A 17427-nucleotide genomic window follows, 5' to 3' on the forward strand; every position below is an offset into this window, starting at 1 on the left:
TGTGTAAAGTCTGTGTTGGGAGTGCATTTTTATTAAATAGAATACAATAGAATGGACTGATTGAATGTTGGATTGCTGAACTTATACGTACTAGTAATTTGAAGAATTCATTAATTTTGCAGGCTTTATTTGGAAAAAAAAAAAGAATTGTGCATGTGTTTCATATCACAGTGCTGCGAAGCCTTTAGGTGCTATATATCCTGTGCAGCAAGGACTTGGATGCTACGGTAAAAAAATCTTGGGTTGAAACCTCCTACTTAAAACTACTTTTCCTGAATCGGCTCAGCTGCTGAAATTGCAGCACATCCAGAGAGAAAGGAAAAAAGGGACAGCCTGTTCCCCCATGCTTCATGATGTATTCACAACTAGAACATGTTGTTTTGAGATCCACATGGCAGATTCTTGTTAGTCTAGATCCTGAATAATCAGTTGTTGCTGGGGCTCCCAGCGGCAGCCTGTTGGGCCACAGAGACATGCCCAGGGAACCTTGTGGGTCCCGGCAGAGGGGGATGAGGGCGCTGGTTGAGTGCTGCATCTGTCTATCAGGAGATTTGTGTGGATGCTGAGGGCACAGAGGGGAGACGGTGTCAGGGCGATACCCTTGATGCTGATGTGATTGAATAGACAGCTGCGACCCGCTCCTTTCTTTACTCACCACCCATCTCTTTCCCCCATGTATCCACCCACTCCTCCGTACAAGACAACCCCCCATGAGTGAATGATCTCTTAAAACAGCGCTAGTTATTATACCATCCTTATAGCATCCTAGTAATTTATGCATGATTGCCTAGCAATCTAAGGCAATTCATCATCCGCTTTCCTATCTTTCTTTTTTTTAATCTGTTGGTGTCTTGTTCCTCTGGACTTTAATCTATAGGGCTATTAAGACTGCCTGTGTAATAATGGCTCAACTCAGGTGACAGCATGACATTGACTCTGTCATTGCTGTGTAGGAGATCCTGGAGGACTGCGGACGTTGAAAGAGGGCAGAAAGACCTCGCTTATATGGTGAAGAAGAACAAATTGTTTTGTCGTTGGTGCAGAACCTCCTCTCCGGTCTAGCTTAAAAAATAAATAAATAAATATATATAATATATGAATGAGAAAACCTATAGTAGTTTTGGCACTCTTTAATTGAATTTGCACTATGTTCCCTAACACTAAATATGTAAATACAAGCTGTATTTTTATTTTTTATCAATTTGCATAAATGTCTTGTACTGATTTTGCAGTTTGATGGGAATGGATGTTCACAGTTAGTTACTGTATTAACAGTATTGCTTTTGCATTTGGTATAATTACTTAGTGCAGAATGAATTTGACTTGCCCAATGGTATGCATATGTACTACAGATTATTATTAAAGTTACTGCATTGTGTATGTGGAGATTTGTACAGCAGTGTACCGTAGTTCAGATAAATTCCATCACTTCACAGAAGCATCTAAACTCGTGCCTAATGTATGTGCAAAATGAAGATGTTAGCACCAGCAGCAGCAAGCACTAGCTAACTGTTCTGTTGGGGAGTTTCCCATCTGTAACTCTAAGACATGGCTAATGAATGCCGACCTTGCTCCATGTTCTCTTTCGGTTCCATTCAGTATCTATCAACCCAGGGATGTATCTTGATTTACCCCCCTGTCCCTCTACCACTTCATGCTTGTAGAGTGGAACACCAGAGTGCATCTTGGCCTGTTGCAGGCCATTGTAATCTGTGTGGGCTCAGAGGAGGCTAAATTAAGAACTGAACAGCAAGACTGAGACAACAGAAGGCAGCAGCTTGGCAGATAATCAGAGGAAAATGGACCACAGATAGTGACCCTGGCTTATCCTTATCTTAATCTTTACTTATATAATTGGTCTGACTTCAACCTATTTATTCACAGTGAAGACACAGTGTATGGGTACTGCGTGAAATTACTGAAATTATTCTTCAGTAGCCTAAAGCTCTTTTATTACTTGTAAACTATATATTTTTTTCATTTCTGACAATATTGTTTTTTCTTTAAAGGATAGTTCCTTAATTGGCGCCAAATAAATGTTGCTATTGTAGCTAATCGATCATACTAACCACTTCTGTCACAAAGCAAACAACCATGTATCAAGCAAAATATATTCTTTCACATCTCAAAAACACATATTTCAGATAAGAATTATCAGAAGGGTCTTTGAAAGGCCTTTTATATGACATTCAGAAACACCGGATGTCACACTTGAATGTGCATAGTAACAGAGTCTGACAAGAAAGAGTTGTCCTTGTGCGAAAATGTCATATTCTTTTCTTCTTTAGCTCTGTTCTTTGTTGTGCGATTGTGTTTGAAAGCCATAAGTACTTGGACGGATGATTTTTGTGGTTTTGACTCTTTATTCCAACAATGAGATATTGACTGCTAAGCAGTTTCATGGCCACGTGTGGTATCCTTCTGTGTTGCAGGGAAAGGTGCAAAATTATGGCTACTGCTGACTTAGGTTATGCTCTTGTGGAAGTCAGCATGCCATAACTGGCAGTGTGGAAACTGTGAGATTCAACTAAGAACTGAGAAGATGACCATCAATCTTAATGGATATTTATCTTCTTGGTGTGCAAAAAGTGAAACATCTCAGAGTCTAATGACTAACCAAGTGCTCAGCAATCTAGTGGCCAATGTTAGATATATTATTTAACACTTAGATCAAGTGAATACTTATCTGCCCACTCCCCTTGCTGCCATCTTCATTACCAGCATTCTCATTGTTCAGATCGTTTGTTAGCTTTAGCAAGTTATGCTCAATTTATGGCACCACAATTGTGTCTGTGTTTGTTTGCTCTACAAAGAGCCTGCAGAGAGAGGTTTACAAATAATGCATGTCCTTCAAAATCCTAATTGCACCTTCTTCTATGTGGACAACATTGTGCATGGGTCAAATGCAGACTGGTTGAGACTTGGGTTGGGTCAAAGAAGGGCACAAGAAAGGTCAGCAGGGATGGAAGAAGTGCAAAAAACCAAGCAATCAAATGTTGGAAATTTAAAAAAAAATAAAATAAAAAGAAGTACAGTAGGAAAAGTACAGACAGTGGCTAAATTAATCACTTTTCATTGGTTTTTAACATTGTTTTACTTTGCAAGTTATAACTTTACTCTTTTCTGTAGCTGGCTGATGGTGAGAGAAGAATATGGCAAAGGACAGGATGGGCTTAATATCTAATGCATACCATGTCATATGTCAAAAATGATGGTGGTACGGTAGAATTGGAACACTGGTGTTTCTTGATGATGTGAAAGCATCATTCACCTGACCTGAGCTGAATAAAGCATTTTTTTTTTTTATAAAGACAAAATAGAGGCCAGAAAGGACCACAGTGGGGAAAAACAAGCAACAGCTGAAGGTGCAGCAAAAATAACCTAGTGAAACACCTCAGGAAACTATTTTTTGTGGCATCCACAAGTTTTAGACTTTTTAATTTACTTACTATTTCTTTCTTTATTTTGCTGTGGACCTGACTGTGTATTTGCCTCTGTAAGTCAAATTTCTTGTTTGGACTTGAGTGCTGACACAGATGGTTGGGGTTATGTTAAAAACACCCAGATGGTATTTGAAAATATATGAGTCATATTTCAGTTGCTGTGGTACAGTATGGAGCTGCGTTTACCATTAATGTGACAGTGAAGGAAGCCTCACAATGTCAAGCAAAACAGGTTTTCAAAAAACACTTTTTTTCCCCCCTAAAACTTTTCTGTCTAGTTTTATCCCTGGAATAAAATATGCTTCGTGTGTTATTTCCCCTAATGTATGAAGACAGTCAAAGAAACTCTTAACTAAGAAAACTATCTCATGGGTCTTAGATTTCTTGGCAATGAAGCAGTCTTTCTAACCCTTTTGATTTGCTTCGTATTTAATTGTCCTTGTGTATGTATGTGTGATTATTTGTGTGTGTGTGTGTGTGTGTTGTGTTTGTCCTCATTTGCTTCTGTTTGTCAGAGTCTAAAGCCACATGGGTGCGTTTTTTGGATTGCACCTCCAAACATTTCATTGACACTCACAGCAGCAGTCAGTGCATTGATTTCCCATTGGCTGATGCCAGTTGAGTTTACAGAAGGAGGTGGCTGAGGTAAAATGTCTGCTGTCTTTCTTTTTTTATATGCAGAAGTCACACGGTTTTTAGTTTCTTATTAAGAAGATAGTAATAAAGGATCTTTGCAAGGTAGCACTACAAATGTAGCAAGTTTAATTTCAACAGCAATATAAGATCACAGAAATGGTCATAAATAGAATTGATTTGTTCTGTCTTTAAAAAAAAAGTATTATTGATTTGTTTACTTCTGCTTACTTCCATAGGTATGTAGAGGTTGTGCTGTAAACCTATAAGCTCCTGTGGCATCTCCAGCGCACCCTTTTACTGATGATGTGTTCTTCAGCCATCAAGTGCTTTGCTCACTCTTTTCCTATCCTGTCACTTTCTGCTATTTCCCCTGCCACTGTTCATAAAGCTGTTGCCTGAATATATCCTTAGGGTGATATTGGTATCATCACTCCGTACTCCCTGCTGTTCTGAGCTTTGTATTGTCTTGTGGGCAGTGAGAGCCAGAGCCTTGACACCAACTTTAAATGCTGTACATGTTTAATTCCATTTCCAAAACAAATGTGGGGATGCTGTGAGGGATATTTGTCAATCAAATCAAACACAATGCCAAACATTTCTCTGGATAATTTGCAACCCTATATATTTTCATTAAATATTTAACTATTAAATGCCAGAACAAATTCAGAGGCATTTGATTTTAATTGATTGTGCTACACTAGAGAGAACACCGGTTTTCACATTGATTTGACTACAGTCCAAGATTGTTTGGAGAGGCAGAGCAGCCATGTGCTTCCATGTATAACCCCAATTCTGAAAAAAATTGGGATGCTATGTAAAATATAAATAAGAATGGATTTGAGAAAACTCGAAAACTCATATTTTATTCACAGTAGAAAAACTTTTAAATGTTAAATGTTTATAACGGTTTTAAACCATAATATGAAAAATATTAGCTTAGTTTGAAATTGTGGCAACATGTTTACCATAGTATAGTGTGGAGCAGGGAAATTATTTTACTGCTATTGTTAAATAATCATCATTATTACCATTGCATTAATAATATAATCTGCAGTATGATCATTGCTTTGACAATGTAACAGATAGCTTTAAGATGGCCTTAAGATGTTTATGATGATGTTAATTTTGTATTTCAGATGCAGTTATAACTATTGTGTACACAATGCATATCTGTGCTTATTTGAGTTGATGTTCAGGTTCTTTAAAGGTCTTAAGCTTCACTGACGTGACTGTTCAGGTGATACATGCTGAGGGAAAACTAGAACATAGAAGGAATTGCAATACATGCTTACAAAACACTTATATATCAGGTCATTTTATATTAATTTATACCCTTTTATTCTAACAACAAATATGTGGGAAATGAGGAGACCGGCTGCTGGACTTTTAGAAGAGGAATGTTACCCAATTCTTATCTGATATATGATTCTAGCTGCTCAACAGTCCTGGGTCCTGCTTTTCATTTCAAGATCCACCAAATGTTTTTAGTTAATGAAAGGTCTTCATATCAGGCAAGCCAGTTCAGCACCCAAACTCTTTTGCTATAGAGACATCTATTACATGTTGTAACAGAAGCAGTATGTGGTTTGGCATTATGCTGCTGAAATAAGCAAGTCCTTCCCTGAAAAAGGCAATATCTGTATGGGAACATCTGTTCTAGAGCTCCTGTATATACCTTACTTTCAATATATGAAAGCTGCCAGTCACTAATGTACCCCCCTTACAATCAGAGAGACGGACTTGCTAGTCTCTCTCCTCTTGGAAAGGGTCCATATTTTCCAAAAAGAATTTCAAGTACGAATTCATCTAACCATAAAGCATTTTTTTCATTTGCACAGTTTGTTTTAAATGAGCTTTGCTATAGATGCTGAGATTTTCAAGGTCTTCACAATTTTACTTTAAAGAACACAATTCTGACATTAGCTGTTGTCGTTTTTGCAGACAGTGAACAGAGATGGGGAGTAACGCGTTAATCCGATTACTATTTTCAAGTAACGAGTAAAGTAAGGGATTACTATTGCAAAAAAGTTTTGGATTACTGTTACTTTCCTGTAAGCGTGCTGCGTTACTAAACCATGATTTTGTTTGTGAGAGTGTCTCTTGACAATGACGTACGAGCGTGCGACGTCCGTGGCAGCACCAGATGTGTGTAGATCAACAATGGATAATGTGGAGGGCGGGAGAGAGTACGACCGTGCAGCGTTTAAAGCTTGGAAGTACTGACATTACTTTGGGTTTGATTCCGTAAAAGGTGACAAAAACATTAGTGTCCGCAGTACACTCGGGATAGGAAGAAAACTTCTTTCTACAGCGAAAAATTTCACTTCAAATCTGAATGTGAAATTCACAGAGAAACTCCTGGATCTCCCCACTGACATTACTCTGCAGTACCGGGCAAACCTCCACTGCCCCCACTCCTGCTAAACAGATTAAAACAGATTTAAGAGCGACAGGATTTAGTGCCGCTGAATCTTTGATTTTATTTATTTTTTGCTTTGTTTTACCTGCATCTATTGGAAACAGTGAGTGTAAACACAAAACATATTTTATATACTGGAATATGCAGAAAATAAGTTTAAACGTTAAACAAAGTCAGAGAATGTTGCGTGTAATAACAATAAAATATTAAAACTAATAAAACAAGTTTTAAAAAGAGACTTTTTCATTTAATTCAACTTTATATGATGGATTATGCAGAAAAAATAGAATTGGGCTGAAAGGTCTATTGTTTTATTATGTATTCAGGTTGTGCATCATTAAAAAGTAACTAAGTAATACGTAACTAATTACTTTTTAAAATATGTAATCAGTAAACTAATGGGATTACTTTCTTGGAGAAGCAATCAGTAACTAATTACTATTTTTAAGTAACTTAACCAACACTGCTCATGAATCCCAACTTGTCATTACTTTAGAGCAACGGCCTCTTTGAGACCTGTTGCCGATTGTCATATTAATTTGAAAAATGTTCCTCCAGCTGTTTCTTTGTAGCTCTACTTACTTTTTCAGCCCTTGTGGGATTCCAGCATCCCAACTTTTGCCAGTATCAGAGTTGTATCTTTAAGCATTGTTTCTTGCTTTGATAATTACAAAATGTTTTCAGAAAGGTTAGGATGCGGTTTCAACATTCATACCTAAAGTAGAGAGATTTTTATTATGGCCTCTAATGGTCCAAATTTGGGGGCATAGTGGCCAAAAGGCAAAAGTGTGGCCTAGCACTTTTGGGATTTGGTTTCAGTGTTGGTGTTTATACCCTCAGAGCATGGCTAATCCTCAGAGGCCATCATTGTGTACTCAATCATCTTCTCACATGAAGTACCAAGCCTGCTGGACATGCATGCCTAGTTGGTCCCATGACAACATTTTTCTTTGATCTGTGCCTGGTAGTTCGATGAAAAGCAATGAAAGAGAACAGACTTTCTCTTTCCATCTATTTCTTTACCCCAGAGCTTGCTGTTACCACTTGAAGACCTCACACTTGTTTTAAATAGTAAGAAGACGACGAGAGCAAAAAAAAAAAAAAATTGAGATTTGATAGTTTTTTTTCCTCTTTTTTTGAGATGTTATTTATATCTACATCCCCCCCCCCCCCCTCATGGTAGAATACAGCTGACCGGATCTTTGAGGGTGCATGAAAAAATTTGGTTTTGAAGTTTAAGTGTTTGTGACAAACCTGTCTGATCACACAGCACCTTTCTTTATAACAGTCTCTGATTCCTCCTCATACTGAGCTGGCAAAGCAAGTCTAGCAGATAGCTGCATTTAGGGCTTATGTATATAGACAGGTAGATGGACTGGTAGTGGGAAAGGAGTACTGTAACCACAGAGATGGAATGATGAGGTCAGTCATGGCATCTGGTAACCTAGTACCATACCAGAGGCTGAATATGGCCAGACATGAAGGATCTTTATTGTCAGAGAAGGAGCCACTCTGCTGTCCATGCTCGCTTAGAAGAATTAATCTTTCAGTTCTATGAATACACTCAATCTTCTTATGTCATTCATCATCAGTCTTTGTCCACCTACCTGTCCTCTTTGACCGCTTCTCATCTTAATCATTAGCAAAATTTGGGCTTCAAACTTGCAGACAGTATACCTCTGACAATTTCTTCAGTATTTCATTGTGTTCTTCTGAAACTCTTAACTGTGAAACCTTTAGCTGACATATAGAACTGGGTTATATCTTAAAAGGCTTAGAGTGAATAGGCAAACTCTTGTGAGGCTACACTAAAGTCCCATGTCTCTTTAAAGAAATAAACATGCTAACATGCTTACAAATAAACTAAAAGTATGTATGTATATTTACTACAGACCTGTTCCTAATTACAAAGTAGTGGAGGCTGATGATTTTCTTTGTTTTAGGTATTACATATTTAGATGAGAATTTCTGAAGTGATGGGATATTATTACTGCAAATAGTCCAAATTTCATGGAGCTCCACCTACAAATAAAATTGCACAGTATCAGAGGGCCATGTATAAACCATGAGTTTACACACTTTTTTGCCACTTTATCTGTGTTGATATCAGTTAAATTTTTTATGTGCTGGTAGTGTTGAAGGAGTAGTCAGACAATCAGATATTTATATTCATATGATAGGAGTGGATTGACTCACCAACAGACTTGCACTGACATCCACAGACCAGTACCAGCTTTGTTACATTTTGAGTTTACTACTTTCTGCTGGCCAATATCATAAGTCTTTCAGTTCATGGAAGATTTGCTGTCAGATCTAAGTGGGGTTTCACAAATAAAGTTTAAAAACTTATTTAGATGGTCAGAATCAGTTGATGAGTTTGAAAAAGTGCAGCTTGTCCCTGTTGTTTGGTTTCTTTTCACACTGAGAAAACTCCAAACAAAATCCAAGCGGAACAAAATGCACCACTGCAAACCACATTGAGGACATTTAGCCTGCTTATTGGATACATGTGTCTGCTGTAGGAGCAACGCTCCGGGTAAATGGATAACATGGAAAATTTACTATCAGCAACGGCTAATTGCTACAGTTTGTGTACTCTGCTGCATCACAGACTGCAAAGGCTACAGGAAGGCATTGAAACCAGACTAAGCCCACATTCTCCAAAGGGTATTGGCATGATTGGTTTGTTCCGCACCTGAGTGCGATTACCGTGTTCACATCTGCACAAACAAGCAGCCTCAAGGGGGAATACGAACCAGAGTTTGATTTAAATGGACTAACCGGCACAGGTGTGAAAATACTCTAAGTAACTGCTGGGCACAGGAAGTGATGAATTTTGAATAACCAGGCCCAGCAGCTGCAATTTTTTTTTTCTGTTAAAACACATAGAAGTCATCAGTACAAGAACTCAATAGGTGATATTACCCACGGTAACCACAGAAACTGAAAAGCCCACGGAAAGCTGCATTACAAAAGGGGGAGAAAAACACATCAGCGAACTAAACACATTTGTTATTTATGTGAAGCTAATCATTGTTAGATCCTTGAGCAATGGCCACTTTGTGTCGGTGATTCAAATGAAAATGTAAAAAAAAAAAAAATAAGTTGGTACTCTCATGGAATATGGTTTCCACTTTCATTGGGCATGCAGTCGTGCAGTGCGTTTGTCCTATATCCTTGCTCTACAGTCTCAGGGAGGCAGGGAAATAAAAGTGAATTTGATTTCAGACAGGTGTTTCACTCAAGAACCTCCAAGGGGCCTCTCCTGACAGTGGTACTTCAAAACCCTTTGTAAAAAGTGAGGTGGGGCTGTCACCAGCAAGTCCCTACTGATGTGTCACGGAAGTACAGCATTTTAAGAATTCATGTGTTTGTATGCACATTTTGTATTGCCTATTTTCTACTTCCTGGGATATGAGTAACCTTCCTAATCAGCAAGTTCATCTTTGCAGAAGGTAGTGGATTAATTCTCAATCTGTTATTATTTTTCCCTGATGGTTTTATAACTTTAACTCTCAGTAGGAGTTCCCAAGCCTGTGCACAGCTATCGTTGATGTTGGATTTTAAAGATACTCTGGCCCCGGAAATTTATAGAGACACCATCTTTCAGCCTACTCAAATTCTTTCAGAACATTTGGCCCTTTTCTGGTTTTTATGATTGCATTTTGATTTGTTGGTTTGATAGATAGGCTTTTGGTGCCAGCCAGCCTCATTTCAACCTTTTCTGACTGACTCTTTGCAGAAATTAATCACCAACACCGTACTTATGATATTATTAATAAATCAGTAATAGACAGTTAATTCTTACATGGTAGACAGGATATCATGCTGATTTCTTCTGTATTCCAGTGAGTCATTTCTCTGGCTGCAAGGTAGCGACTGTCTTGGTCTTGTTTTAACAGGATTTCTCTCTCTCTCTTTTTTACTCATTCAAAATTACACTTGGTTCTAACAATTACCAAGACAAATAGATCTTCATTCTTTTATCAGTTCCTTTTGAATTGCTCTTACATTTCAACACACAACTTTGACTTCAGTCAACAGATTAGTCCCCAACCCATTTATTCTTCTCTCATTTTATGTTTTTATACATTTTCCTCTCACTCTGTCTTCTCTTCCATTTTCACACATCAAAAGAGCTTGATGCCTTGACAGGACGGGCCCTAGAAACTTGCTGCCTCCCTCCAGACCTTCCAGTCTCTGCTCCCTCATTGAACTGTTATCTGCTCCGTTTCTGGGATTTTCCATGGCAACCAGGAGCCAGCGAGCGTGTGAGTGAAAAGAGTGAGGTCTCCAGTGGAAGAAGTATCTTGTCTCAGACAGCTGTCTGCTAAAAAGACAAAGAAAAGAGGGGAAAAAAACAACAAAAAGAAAAAGGAAAGTTTGGGAAAGTTGTTTTCCTCCCGTTAGCATGAACAACAACCTAAGTGGATGTATTTTACCACACAGTGAGCTACAGTTCAATTAAACCCTTTGACCAATCTCAATCCTTGACCTCGTGTGTCTCTGTCATGCTTTTTTATTAAAAAACAAACAAACTGTATTGCTTACTTACTTTTAGTGCTCTGGTGACAAACACATTACAATAGTGCTCTCTTCTTGATCGGTTCCTAAGCAACCTGTTCACTTGATGCAGGCTGCAACTGCTGACTGACAGTCCTTAAAGTTTCATCCATGGGACCCCCTCAGTGGAAGTAACCCACATTTCTCTCTATTTTAAGATTAATGTCAGATGTAAGGTCTTACCAAAACATATGGGCCTCTCCACTCAACATGTATCAAATGCAGACTGATTTCCCTGGAAAGTCAACATGAACACTTGATTTCTCACACTAGAGCCTCTCTTTACAATCCTTACTTTACAATCCTTAGCCTCTCCTCTCCAGGTTCTTCACTTGGATGTGGAGCGACAAGACAACTTTAAACTCAGGTTATGTCTGTGTCTTCCATAGGATTACACTAGATTCCCAGTGGTTTTAAACAGTCACACTCTGCCACTCAAAGCCAGACATTTTCGTTTGGAGCGTTTATTAAAGGAGCTTGGGAGTCTGTGGTGACAAGTGAAGCGTTTTGTGGAAACGGAATGAGGGATGGAGAAGAACAGAACTCTGCAACAAGGGTTTTCCTTTTTAAAAGTTTCGGTCTCAAGACTTTCACAGCCTTTGTCACTCTGTTTAGAAATACAGTCACAAACATAGCCCAGGGACATAGTGACCCTGAGGACTTGGAAGCAACAAAGAGTCAGAGGCAATCTGTGAGTGGCGATAGCCACAATTCTGTATGACGGTTTTCCTATTAAGTTTACTGTTTGTGGGGTGAAGTGAGCCTTCACCAACCTTAGTGCATGTAAAACCTGATGAGAGTGCTCTTTGTTTTCTTTTCCTAATAAAAAGGGAGTAGAACATGGATCAGAGTGAAAACATAATCTGGGAGAAAGAGAAGCAATCTGATTTGGTATGCAAGATGTCCTGTCATGGTAAAAAGAAAAGAGACTCTCTGTCAATTCTAAGGTTTCACATTTATGGACATAATAGAATAACTAGTCATTACTAAGTGCATCCCACGATTCAGTAGTTTGTAGAGCCACCTTTCACAGAAGTAGCTTTAAGTACTTGTTTTGTGTCTGTGTGTCTAATGTCTCACATTATTTTGGCCCACTCTTCTTCACGTCATAGCTTCAGTTCAGTGAGGCATGCACACATTCATTTATGCACACTTCTCTTGAGGTGCCATAACAGCATTTCAATCATGTGGAGGTCTGGACTTTGGCTCAGTCATTGTAGCACCTTGATTCTTTTCTTTTTCAGCCATTCTGCTGTAGACTTCCTGCTGTGCCTGTGATCTTTGTCCTGTTTCATCACCTGGGTTTTTGCCAAGTTTAAGATAGTTTCAGACACATGACCTCATATTGCTGTGAAATACTTATACAAAGGAGTTCATGGTCAACTCAGCGAGTCCAAGGTGTCCAGATCCAATGGCTGCAGAACAAACCCAAATCATTACCCCTTCACCATCTGCTTGAGAGATTTGGTATGAAGTGTTTGTGCTGATCTTCTTTCTTTGTTTTTTTTCCCCAACCATGGCGCTGTACATTATGGCACGGCATTTCCACTTTCGCCTTATCTCGGGGCAATCGTGGCTCAAGAGTTGGGAGTTCGCCTTGTAATCGGAAGGTTGCCGTTCGAGTCCCGGCTCAGACAGTCTCGGTCGTTGTGTCCTTGGGCAAGACACTTCACCCGTTGCCTACTGGTGGTGGTCAGAGGACCCGGTGGCGCCAGTGTCCGGCAGCCTCGCCTCTGTCAGTGCGCCCCAGGGTGGCTGTGGCTACAATGTAACTTGCCATCACCAGTGTGTGTGAATGGGTGGATGACAGGTTGTGTGAAGCACTTTGGGGTCCTTAGGGACTAGTAAAGCGCTATACAAATACAGACCATTTACCATTTAATTTCTTCCAGAACTCTTTTTTTTTTTTTCTGATGCAACTTTGCAAATCTATGTCAGGAACCATTCTATACGAGCTATATTTGTTCAGACGTTTTTTCTAAATGCATTGTCATGAACTTTATCATTCAGCATGTTAATGCAGGGCTTGTAGAGTCTGACTTGGAGCTCTGAGGGTTATTTTATTGCAGTTTCTCTGAACATTGGACAGTGTTATTTTGACTGGAAGACTGGCTCTGTTTTCCGCTTGTGAATAATCTTTGCCATTGTAGAATAATGGCCAACAAATGATTTGGAAATGGCCTGATTACCCCTCCCAGCTAAGATAAGATAAGATAAGATAGCCTTTATTAGTCCCAGAGATGGGAAACTCACAATGTTACAGCAGCAAAGGAGACAGGGCAGGAATAAATATATAGATGCCGCATACCCGAGAGTAATAATATTATGAATGTATGTACATATACATATATATGCTAAATATGTGTATATATGATACAACAATGCACTATACTAGTAGCAGCAGAATGAAATATTTAACAGTGGAGCGGTTGGCTGTTAATAGTAATAGATTGATAAGTTCTTGTGAAAGATTATTGCTGATATTGTTCCTTTTTGTTGCCGTGTTAACACACTTGAAAATATTAATTTCAGCTGATTTAAGGACTTGAGAGTTATATAGCAGTTTTCAAAATAGCGACCCTCCCAGTGTAGACATTCCTTAAAATGTCATCAAAGATTTTGTGCACAATAAAAATACAGCATTCAGTATGAAAGTGCAGTAAAAGAAGGTACAATAAAAGCACCACAAGTGTAAAAAACACACTATGTAAAATGCATAAACCTATAGTCTGCATTTTTATTGCTACCGTTTGGAATCTCAGAATGACAGTTTAACAATTTGTGCTTCTGACTTCCACTAAAAAGTAAGCAACACCCCTTCTTTTCTCCCTTTACCAGTCGTTACTTCTATATCTAGTCAGTGTTTGTAACAACAAGCTTGCAGTGAAATCCCATGTGAAAAGCAGCATTTATCATCCTGCAAGAATAGAACAAAGACTGGAAGAAGCAGAGCAACATCTTTTTCCACCATCAATGTAATCTACCCTGCGATGCTTGTGAAAACAGAGAAACGCTCTCTTGCAAGCTGCCTCCTCTGTCAGTTTTACTGTGTTTATCTACTCCTTCTGTCACTCTCATCTGCAAAATAGTTGGTGAGACTATGGATCCAGTTCATGACAATCCATCATTTAAGACAAGTATACACAGTAATCTATTTTAAACAGCAGGGTATGACACTGATGATGCATGGCAGAAGAGGCTGTACAGAATACACACTTATGCATATTGATAATCAATTTTCTTCATTTTAACCACTGCAGGAAAAAATAAAAGTTTCCGGGTGCCACTCTGTGCCATGTTCTTTGAACTTAGTAAATGCACACTGATTTTCTGTATTGCCATTACTCACTATTTAGAGTACTGGGATTGACCAAAATAAATGAAGCAAATATGCCGAAAGTCTTATTGTGTATTGATCTGTCAAAGCTAGACAGGTGTTTTAGTTACACAGACAAACAGAGCTGCTGCAGAAGAAAAAATAATCTAATTGCACCACAGCAACTTTAATGTGTGGAGCTACACAGCTACAGTATATAACACAGACGAAAGCAGTGTATTCATGTGTTTGTGGCAGAATATAGGGAGATAAAACAAGAGGTGTGATGACAGAGTGACATGACATTTATGTTTTTGTCGAGTTGTTAAGCAAGTGGAAAATATTACCATGGCAACATGGAAACTGTCCAATGACATGGCACAGCAGTCCTTGATGTGGCCCATGGCATTTCAAAATTTTAAACATCTGTGTCCTGCAACACTTCAGCTGGTGAAAATGGAAAATTTGGTTAGCAACTTTCTTTTAAAAAATTAGTCTAAATAATTAACAAGTCATCAACAGGTAGCTTCTACTTCCTGTGTCCTGCAATTTCTCCATACTCAAATGTGCCTTTTTTCCCCAGCTGGTTCCCACCAGTATCCCATCATCACACTCCCATTCTTATGTTCTCAGTGACTGTAATGAATTCCATGTATGTAATGAAGACCATTCTTTTGAGATATGTGTAGGCTTTCTTCTTGCTTCCAGCTCCCATTGCTACAATTTCAATCTTCCTGCCAGTTTGATGGGGCTGCCAGGTGCTTCTAGCTAAACCATATGTCCTTTGACACTCTGTTTTGGGGATGGGGGAAACGTGGAGAAAGGGGGGTTAAAGAGGAGACTATCTGGAACTACCTCTGAGAAAAACTCTCCCTAAAACTCAGTTGGCTGACATGTGACAAAAACACAGGCCACCAAAACAAAACTCCAGTTCTAATTCCTCTTTGCGCTAGGCCTGAGAGAGCTATAGATAGAGGGATGGCAGGGAGCTCTTCACTGTTTCCCCGTGGGGTCGGAAAAACAGATCCTGTTTCAGTGAGCCAGTTGGCTTGGTGTGGCGCAGTGACCGCATCGCCATCTTCGGCTCAGTCTGTCAGTCAGTCACAGTCTGCTGGTCTGCAGCTCCAGTGGTCAGGCAGGAGTTCATTCTTTTCTGGTGTCTTTGTCTGAATGTTTTTCTGAGGGCCAGACAATCCTTTCAACTCTGAAACCTCAGTCTCTGCCTCGTCTCTGTCTCCGATCCAGGGCTGTGATTCTGCGCTGAACTGGTCACACCATCGTTCAAGCGGCTCCTCCTGCCTACAGGTAAGGCCTGTAAGCCTAGTGATAGTTCTGCTTGCACAAAGGCATAGTTACATGTATACACACACACACACAGCAGATTTTTAAAATCACTTACAATGTCTCTGCAACAGAGACATAGCATAAACAACAGCTAAATGCCCCCAGAGAAGAAGCTGCTTTTGGCTGCTCCCTTATCTGTATTCTCTCCAGTGCAAAAACCAGTACGACACAACATACATTTTTATACTGAAACTCCAATGTGAGATTCTGTGTGTATGTGCTGAGCCTTTTGTCATTTTGCCGCACTAGACGGACGTTTTCCCAGAAGTCCATGGAACCCAGCAGTGACCTGAAGTTACCAAGTCTCTGGGATGTATTGTGGCAGACTTTAAATGTGAGGAAGAGAAACTCTCATCACCCATCACCTCTGTGAGATGAAAGGCCCCAAAAGCAGCCAGCCACCCTGCTGGACACAGCTCAGCTGTTATAAGAAGTGTCTGACAGAAGTGGCAGGTACTTGACCTTCTCTCTAGCTTTTTTTTCTCTCACTCTTTCTCTCTTCTTCTCTTTTCTCACACTCTCTTTCTCTGTGTCACTGCTTTGCCACAGGCTGACCACTCACGCCTCCCCGCCTCGTCGGTGTTGTCAGAGAGCTAGCAATCCCAGCCTGCTGTGCTACACCTGCATTTATTTGTTTATTCCCACTGACTTCTAATAAGTACTCCTCATGAGTCCTTGTGGTGGCGCTGATCTTGACGCTGTGCAGTCCTACTTTCTCCACCTTATTACTACAGGGGTCTCATGGCTCAGGGAAATTTATTGGTGAGTTAATGTCAATAGTTGGTCCAAGAAATTAGAGGATGGACGCGTTTCTGCTCAATTCACAAGTAAAAGAAAGCACTGGGGATTCGAGTTGTATAAGCATGGTTTGTGTTACTCAAGTGGAGTTAGATGAAGAGTACAATAGCATCCACAGACTAAATCAGGGGAGAATTACAGTGGCAAACATTGCGGGTTACCTACTGTATTCTGAGCCTAGATCTGCATGTCTGGGTGGGGAGGGCAGTTGAATTTTTAACAACCTTGATGCACATTTCCATTTCTCCTGCAGACAGTGTCCCATGTATTCATCTCTCCTAACAATGGCGAAATGTCAGCATACTTTCAGGCTGGTCTAAATTAAACATTCATCCCCTTTGAGTATACAGCTATAGAGCTGTTCTTGCCATCCCCTCCCACACTCTTTCTTTCTATTTTCATATATAAGGGTTCGTCCAAATGTGGAACGAGAACAAGACACTTTCTCTCATTTTAGGCCAGATGGTCAGTATGTAGCGTTTAAATTATTTTAAGTTTGCTAATATGCTAAATAACACTTCTCTGGCTGACTTTCATGGTCACATCCCAAAAGTCCCAAGCCTTTATATGTGCAATGGCCAAGAAAGTTGAAGACAAGACTTAAGATGGGGAGTGGGATATTTTATTAATGGGAACTATTAATATTCCATCGCAGGGGGATGATGGCGTGTTTCTTTTTGCAGAAGCATAATGAATAACTGAGCGCCTCCATGGTACCCGATTCGTAGGCATGAATATTCAGGCTCTGGCGATGTATCATGGGAGTGTTGGGAGCCTCTTCTCTACCCTATAGTGGATCACACCCAAGCTCTTTGTCTCACCTCTCTACTCCTACTTTTATTTCTTTCCATGCACATTCAGCCAATGTCACTAAGGCCAGCAGCATCTTGAGACCGGCGACTATAGAT

General features: G+C 39.7%; 1 long non-coding RNA gene across 1 annotated transcript in view; it reads left to right on the forward strand.

Annotated features, from left to right (window-relative positions):
* LOC309704656 overlaps window positions 1–16719 on the forward strand; it is a 30911-nt gene extending 14192 nt beyond the window's left edge. The window contains exons 2-4 of the long non-coding RNA XR_014276325.1: window positions 15623–15682; window positions 15971–16174; window positions 16271–16719. This is a non-coding gene — a long non-coding RNA (uncharacterized lncRNA). The remainder of the gene's footprint in view (window positions 1–15622; window positions 15683–15970; window positions 16175–16270) is intronic.
* The last annotated feature ends 708 nt before the right edge of the window (window positions 16720–17427 follow it).

The sequence above is a fragment of the Aulonocara stuartgranti genome, assembly GCF_965226115.1.
Source record: "Aulonocara stuartgranti genome assembly, chromosome: 4".
Classification (NCBI taxonomy): Eukaryota; Metazoa; Chordata; class Actinopteri; order Cichliformes; family Cichlidae; genus Aulonocara; species Aulonocara stuartgranti.